Consider the following 8,191-nt stretch of genomic DNA (forward strand, 5'->3'; position numbering starts at 1 on the left):
TATATATGCTGTTATTATTTTGTTACCATTACAGATGGTGCCTTTCTAAACCATAACATGATGTATTGTGTTTCTTTTTTTTTTATTTACTGTTATTTTACCAGGCAAATCCCATTGAGATCTCAGATCTCTTTTTCAAGGGCGGCCTGGGCCTGAAGGCAACCTATTGTACATGTTTTTGTGTTGTGGGGGAAACCGGAGTACCCGGAGAAAACCCACGCAAGCACGAGGTGAACATGCAAACTCCGCACAGAAAGACCCCAGGTCCGAACCGGGGATCGAACCCAGGACCTTCTTGCTGTGAGGCGTCGGTGCTAACCACTGAGCCGTCGTGCCGCCAATGTTGTTTTGTTGTTTACTTAGTTACAGCATGCAACAGAAGGGTTACTTTAAGACCTGGAGGTCCTGGGTGTCCTCCCTGCCACCATCCAGCTAGGAGCATGCCTTTCCAGTAGAGTGGAAGAAAACATAAAAGTCAAAAACAGAAAATACAAAGAAATCAGTCGTTTGCATTCCAAATCTTTTATGGCGTGCCTTTGCTATCATTAGGATGAAAATGCAAATTCTGTCATTTTATGTCACTCATCAGTTGAAATCGTCCTCATTCTGTAGGGATTGGTGCACACAGCTCCTCCACCCTGACGCTGTGTCCTGAGCCCACTTTTATTCACCATCTACACTCATGACTGCGCCTCCTCTCGCTCCGCCATCGTCAAACACGCAGATCACACTACTCTGGTGGGACTTATAACTGGTGGAGTCGAGTCGGTATACAGGGACGAGGTGCAGCGGTTGGCAGTTTGGTGTGCCTGGAACAACCTGTCACTCAACACCCTCAAAAAACCAAGGAGATGGTCATAGACTACAGGAAGAGCAAGGCTATAATTCAGCACCCTTGACAATTAAGAAACTGCCATCTTTTTATGGAACTTTTGTTCTCAAACTTTAGATTCACCAAAAAAATTCAATCCATTTGGAACCAGAAGCTCTCGTAAAGTGCACACCTCCACCAGTCAAGCGGTAGGCTAACATGTATCTGATGTGGTGAACACTCAAAAATCCGAGTTTTCCCTGGACTTGAACACATCACAGACAGGCTGTAGCTCCGGTCTCATTAGCTGCTACGCTCAATAAGAGCATTCACTGCATGACAGACCATAGGGTTGGGTAAAATAACATTCAGCAATGCATTTAAAATCTTTTTTTAAAATTTTCTATTCAAAATCGAATCAGAAAATCCTCTGAATCGATTCAATTTGCGCTTCAGTCAGGAACGATCCAGAACGACTTTAAATGCCTGTTGTAAGGACACAACCGATCCCAATTCAGTACATCCAGGTTTGTGTAACACAGGTTTGTTGGGCTTTTTGCATGTAAGTTTGGGTGGAGGTTTCCTCTCATTTATGTTTTTTGGGGGAAATGCAGGGCACGCATTCAAGCCAACGCTGCTTATTTTTCATGGAACAGCCAGGCAAAGCAGACAGGAGCAGGAACAGCAGGCAGGAGGGGTCTTTTGGGGGCCTCAGCACAGTCTCTGTCAGGAACATAAACACAGGGGACCTCCAAAACCACAGGTCTCTAACTCTGCCAAACGCTAGACTTGCCACCGTCACTGCACATGGTCGCTCAGAAAAACTCCACTTTCCCACCAACAGATTGTTTTAGAAACCCACATTTCGGGTGAACACAACCTGACACAACGTATGTTATGATGTTGGTGACATGTAATACTTAGGCGCACTGGGAACTGTACAGTATTGGTCCTTAATTGCAGAAGATGATGGGCAGAAAGAAGTTTCCTATTGAAACCATAAACCCTGGTGTGTATTTTGTCAGTGGTAAACATTTACAGACTCTACATAATTATACCAATACATACTAAATAAAGTAAATGCTCTAAACATAATTCTGGAATTTTTGTTTTGACTTAAATTGAAATTACCTCAAAACCAATACATTTAATAATCCAACATGGACATGTTTATCCTAATAGATACAGAATTACTGGGGAAAAAAAGCTCTGGACATCTTACCACTCTAAGTTTGACTGTCTTCTATGCAGCAACCAATGTGTGTGGGTGTACAGCAAGGAAGTCAAGTCTCTTTCTTTTTTTTTTCCCTTTATGGATTCTGCTGCACCAAGTCCGACCCAGAGTCTATTTCAACACCACCGGGTTTGTCTCGCTCATGCAGTCAGGCCAGTTGCCTCCACCCACTCCTTCCTTTATCACTTCCTAGGAAGAAAGAGAGATGTCTCGGCTGGAACAAGATCAAAACGAGAGAGAGAGAGAGAAAGAAAAACAGAAACAGAAGATCCCAGACAAGCACAGAACTCCTCTTTTGTGAGCATTTCAAAGAGAAACTGGCAAAGATAAACGCCAATAGGAAACCTTTAGGTGAAGTTGTGACAGTTGTCTCATTGAGAGTGTTCAAAAACGGATTCTCCCAGACAGCAGAGGTGATATTAACTGATACATTAATATCTGTTTGGAACTGAATATGAACAAGTACCCGCTGTCACTGGTTGATGATAATTCTCAAGAGCATCCAATACCACAACAGAATGCTATATAAGATGATATATTGTCCCTCAAATGATACGTGCATTACATTTCTAAGTCTAGCTTACTGCTCAAACCAAATCAGTAAACTGTGCTGCCAAACTTTAAAATTAGGGGAGGAAACAAGCGAGTAGATGAAAAACAGCGAACAGGTTGAGACATGAGAAAACAAGGTCAGGGCATCTGAGGACATCTTTAAAAAGTCAACCAATCAAACAAGAACATAAAAACACTGAAATACGCATTAAATACAGAAGGAGACACAAATAAAACATGACCTAGGGTGAACAAAATGTAGGAAATGGAACCACAAACTCCACATGCTGAAAAAGATTCACAGAGCAAAACAACCCCTCAAAAACAAACAGCAAAACCAACAACAACTAGAGATCCTTATAATTTAAGCTTTTTGGAAAATGCTTAAAAAATGAAGAGCTTGTAAATTGTTGCATCTCGGTCTAATTCCGTTCAGTTCTGGAATGATTGAGCATTAACTCTCAATGTACAACAGATAAAAATAAATAACAAAAACTCATTTCAAAGAGATGTTTGCACAAAGGGATTACATAGCATTCTAACATTCTTTTTTATTTTTGTGACAGTTACAATAACAAATGATCACTGTAACATTGTGCAGTTTATAAAGAGCTGAATATTCTGAGGTATCTAATGTTAAATATTATCTTTTAAAACACAATGCCATTCAATTGCTATTTAAAGAAAAGGCCTGCCATGGCATATATTGGTTGATTTTGCACCTGTAATTAATCTTAAATATCGTATAATAATACGAAAAATAATGCAAGCACGGTTAATACTGTTTTTCAGATTTAAAAACAATATATAAATCACGTTTATGTTTAATTAGTCATGCCCTGTTTCCACTGCTTTTTGTAACAAAGTACATGAAAAATATGCCAGAATGAGTATCTATGCAATTAATATACTATAAAATCTGTCAAAATAAACATCCTATGTGAGGTCTTGTCTAAACAAAGGTATCCTTTGCCATGTGTGCATGAGAATCCCTAATGTCAGTCATGTCAAATGTTTGGACATTTTAGACATCATTCCTCTCCTACTCTGGTGGCCTCGTCACGCTTCAACAATGGCCTGAGAGCTGACTCCAAGACACACAAACGTGTGTGATGGAATGTGTCTCGAGTTGTGATATTATTTCTTATTGAACTGGCTTAGAGGTGTCACGTCATTTAATAACACACAGCCAATAACTCCGGTCAGCCTTACACCTGTGGCCTTCGTCGGGTTTAATTCTGTTACTTCTGCGAGAGAAAAAAAAAATATGAATATGATCTTCTGTTTGCACAATTTTAATTAGCCCTTAATTAATATTGTCATCTCAAGAGCAGGCGTCAAATCAGGCTGGCAAATTAAGACGACATTGTGTCTGTGGAATGCAGCTCAGTTTCAACACAAACCAAAAAGAGAACCAGCCGACAGAGAGGGAGAAATACTCTGGTTGTGTAAACAGAATGAAATTGATCCTAGCACCGCGCATGCTATTGCTAACATGACAAGACAACATCTGTTTTTGCAGGGCCTCCAGGTCCGGCCTGCAGAGAAAATTGTGTTTTATCAAGGAACTAATATTTCCTCCTCCGTGGCGTGGACGATTAGAAAAAGGTTTTGCATTGCACAACTTGAAACTGTTACTTTGTTGAAACTGAGCGTTAGCCCGGTGATGGCCTTGTCTTTGTCATTACAAAATTCACTCAAACTTGAAACCATACCCCGGTGAAAGAAAATCAATATGAGCTTGTCGGAGAAATCACACTCCCTGCCCTTTTGCAATTATCTCATCCCAAAGCAATATATATATATATATATATATATATATATATATATATACTGAGGTGGGAAAGAACAACTCCAGTAAATGTGAAAAGTGTGAAGAACTCCTGTGCTAAACGTTAGGACGATGGCGTCTCACTGCCACCTCATGTTCTCCTTTCCAGACACACAAACCCAGAAGTATTCTCCAGGGTCGAGTGAACACTACATGAAGGCCGTCTTTGTCCTCTGTGACTGTGGCACCGTCGCTCGCTAATGCTGCAGTCCTTTCCTGCAAATGTGTCACCCAGGAGGTGTCAGGCCAATGTGAGTGTAACCCTGATATCAGACAAGTTAGAATTTATATTTCCATGCATGTTTACGTACACATGCCTCTACTTAGTCTGCGTGGTTCAGTTTTGGATCATGTGCTGCGTTAAAGTGTGTGGGAGTCTTTGAAAAGTTTGACTGGCGCTGAGTTCACTCTGGAGAGGCGAGGCAGTATTGTGTTTGTGAAGTAAGCATGACATTTTCTTACGGTCACTCCCTTTTATTAGATTTACAAACAGACTTAAGAGCAGGTCCAGTTTTGGATTATTAGCTTCAGTGAACAGAAAACGTGATTTTTCTTAGTTGAGAAGCTGAATGTGCATTATAGGCCATGCATCAAAATGTTTAAATTCGATTTTTATAATAAAACCGTAATTTGCTTTAAAGGAAACAGAGCTGTCTTTCTGTTTATAATCTTTAGTGAACTGGCCACCTTGATATAAGATAATTAAATAATTTTAAAAAATCGTAGAATTTCTTACACTTCCGAAATGTGCTTATTTTGTTAGATTCTACAGGCCACATTACAAAGAAGAAGTGTTCATAAAAGTTTATATTTTATATTTTAAGACATGTTAACATAAACCAGACTTTTATATTATTGCAACGCTCATAATTCAGGACTCTGCACAAGTGAAACAAAGAACTGAAATGTTTTAGGTTCTTAGGATGTTTCATCATAGCGTGTCCATGGATGTTTGAATGTATGCAGTCTTTAAAGCAACAATGACTTAAACTGTATGATTATAGACACCGCCCCACCCCCAAAATATTCCATTTTCTTTGAAATTGTTTAATCAACTGATTTTTTAACAAAGTCATTTGGTTAAGATTGAAACCAAATGCAAAGGTGAGATATTTGTATCCAGTGTTAGCATACCTGTCTAATGTCAGCAGGTACATAGAAAAATCCCCCTTTTTTTGTTGAAGGAACTTTAATATGTTTCTGCTTACAATCCTCTGTTTGGCATTTAGTCAGAAGGCTGGTGGGAACCACTTTTCCCAAAAGTCACATGACATGTTTCCAGTCTGCTGGCGATGCCAAACCAAACGGCCAACCTGCATACAGTCTGCAGAGTACATGTAGCTGGTTCGGTTCCAAAACATTCTGGGAATGGATCCACCGGTGTCTGTGCGTATGTTTAACTCTCGTTGTGTGGTTTAGCCTCCAAGAACGTGTGAGCAATGACACTAATGAATATGTATGCAGCATGCCAGCTTCCAGTGCCCATGTCAATGCACCACAGAGCGAGCTTCATCTGGGCCGAGCCGAATAGCAACGTATCCGTGTCTCCAGCCGCAGGCGGGGAGCCGACCAGCAGACAGGCACGCTCCACCTCTTAGAAAAACCAGATTCCTGAGTCCTCAGCGCACCTTGTCCACAGTTTCTGCACCACAATGTACCACAGTGTTTTGAAAGGCTGACTGGCCATTTGGTGCAAATGTATATTTTAAAATAACAACATGCAATTTTGGTTGATTTTATCATTATAGATCCACATGAAAACAGAATGACTTGCTTTTCTACAAGTGAAAGTTTCAAGCAGCTATTTACTGTTATTTGTGGAAATAATGGTGGAATTTAGACATATTTTGTAAACTACTCACCAAGAGATTTTATATTTTGCAACCAGCTAATGGTAAAGCTGTTTTCCTGGCAATAAAGCCCAAAACACTGTTCACCTTTCAAGAGAGATCACCAAACACCTGACCTTCTCACAACAGCCCACAGGAGTTCAGATCCCAAGGATTTATGAGAGAAGGCGAGAGACTCTGAAATGGTCTCTGTCCCATCACTGACCCTCGGGGTCTCGCTCTCCCTAGTGTGTTGACAGCGTTACTACGCATGTGGACCTCTGAAAAATTAGCTGCCCCCCCACTCCCAATTGTTCAGACCCCTGTAAATTGTGTCCAGACCATCAGTAGGCTTTCCCACTCACCCTTAAATGGCATTGGGGCCTCTCCACGTGTGCCTCCAGTGGTCTACAGGAGCCCCAAGACTGGGTTCATTAACTCTGCATTGATTGCTTGAGCCTTGAAAAGCGTCCGGCGACTGCAGGGATAATATGACTCCATGAAATGGCAGCATTAGTCCCCGAAGACTAATTACGGCACAGACAAATAGGTTTGTAAAGGTTTAATGTGTCTTGTACAAAATCCACATTTCTCCAATCTGAGTTATGAGAAGTCCTGTTTGACTAACGATTGCTATTAGCTTTAAATTATCAAAACAAAAAGGTATTTATGTTGTATTACAGGTAACTTTTCTTCATTATACAAAAAAATACAAACCTATTTTTATCTATGCATTTATTTTTCAGAAAACAATGCCAAGACATTCAAATGATTACCCGTTTCAGCAACAGTGCTTGTAAAATCCATTTTCCTATTATTTACCTCCTGGTCCAAACATGAGGTTACCAGTTATATTTAGAGATCAGGCTTCTGGTTAACGCTCTGTCAGGCCTGTCCAAGCTATATTGCTTGTGGAAGCTGGTTTAGGTGTGATTGATGAAGCCCCCAATGTGGAGGGCTCTCCCAGGTGAGCAGGCTCTCAGAAGTGTACTGTGTCAGGGTGCTGTGAGATAACATTGGAGCTGTCCTCCCTGCCACCATCCAGCTAGGAGCCTCATTCATCATGAGTATGGAACACGTCTCACTTCATCGTAGGGCACAAACACGATTCTATCCTCTGGTTTCATGAGGAAAAAAAAACTCTTTTCTCAAAAGTGCACGCAATCAAGATTAGGCTACAACTAAGTCACTTGAAGAAAATTATATTTTTGAAGGAAAACAAACATATTTTTCCAGCTCTGATTAAACACAGGCTTATCATAGCCTACAAGTCTAGAGCCAAAAAATAAACTCTGAAAAACAAAGCTGGAATAACTAGAGTGGGTTAAGCCTTAAATCAAACTTTTAAGAGCCGTCCCTCTTATCATTCTTGCTCACACAGAATCAAATCTTTAACGCTATTGCTAAAAATAGCTCTATATCACAGTTTTAAAACAAAGTAGGAGTGTTATCATATAAAATTATGAGAAATGCAACATTTAGCTGGGATAAAACTAAAACATGCTAACTTTTAACTGCAATCATTTTCTGTTTGAACGTGCAAAATAAGTAACTTTTTAGATTTTGACATTTAATTTTTGTTATGACGGCATATTTAAAGGTTCAAAATCAAAGTTATTTTTTCACTTTAAAACAGTAAAGTTTAGAAAATGACAACTTATTGTATTTATTCAAGTATAATACATAAAACTAAATCCATAAAATCATCCATAAAGTTGGGGGGTAGTACTATACTCAGATAAATATTTTTTACTTATGTATTTTAACTGAAATATCGGCTTCATTCACAAAATGCCTGAGTCCTTAAAGGAGACCGCGTCATAAAAAGCAGTTGAAATGAGCTTACCTCTGACACTCCTCCGTTCTTCCAAGTGAGATAATAACAGATCCAGGCAGGCGACATGATGTGAAAAAAGTGTGTGTGTGTGTTGGGG

Source organism: Austrofundulus limnaeus, unplaced genomic scaffold (genome assembly GCF_001266775.1).
Source record: "Austrofundulus limnaeus strain Quisiro unplaced genomic scaffold, Austrofundulus_limnaeus-1.0 Scaffold65, whole genome shotgun sequence".
Lineage (NCBI taxonomy): Eukaryota > Metazoa > Chordata > Actinopteri > Cyprinodontiformes > Rivulidae > Austrofundulus > Austrofundulus limnaeus.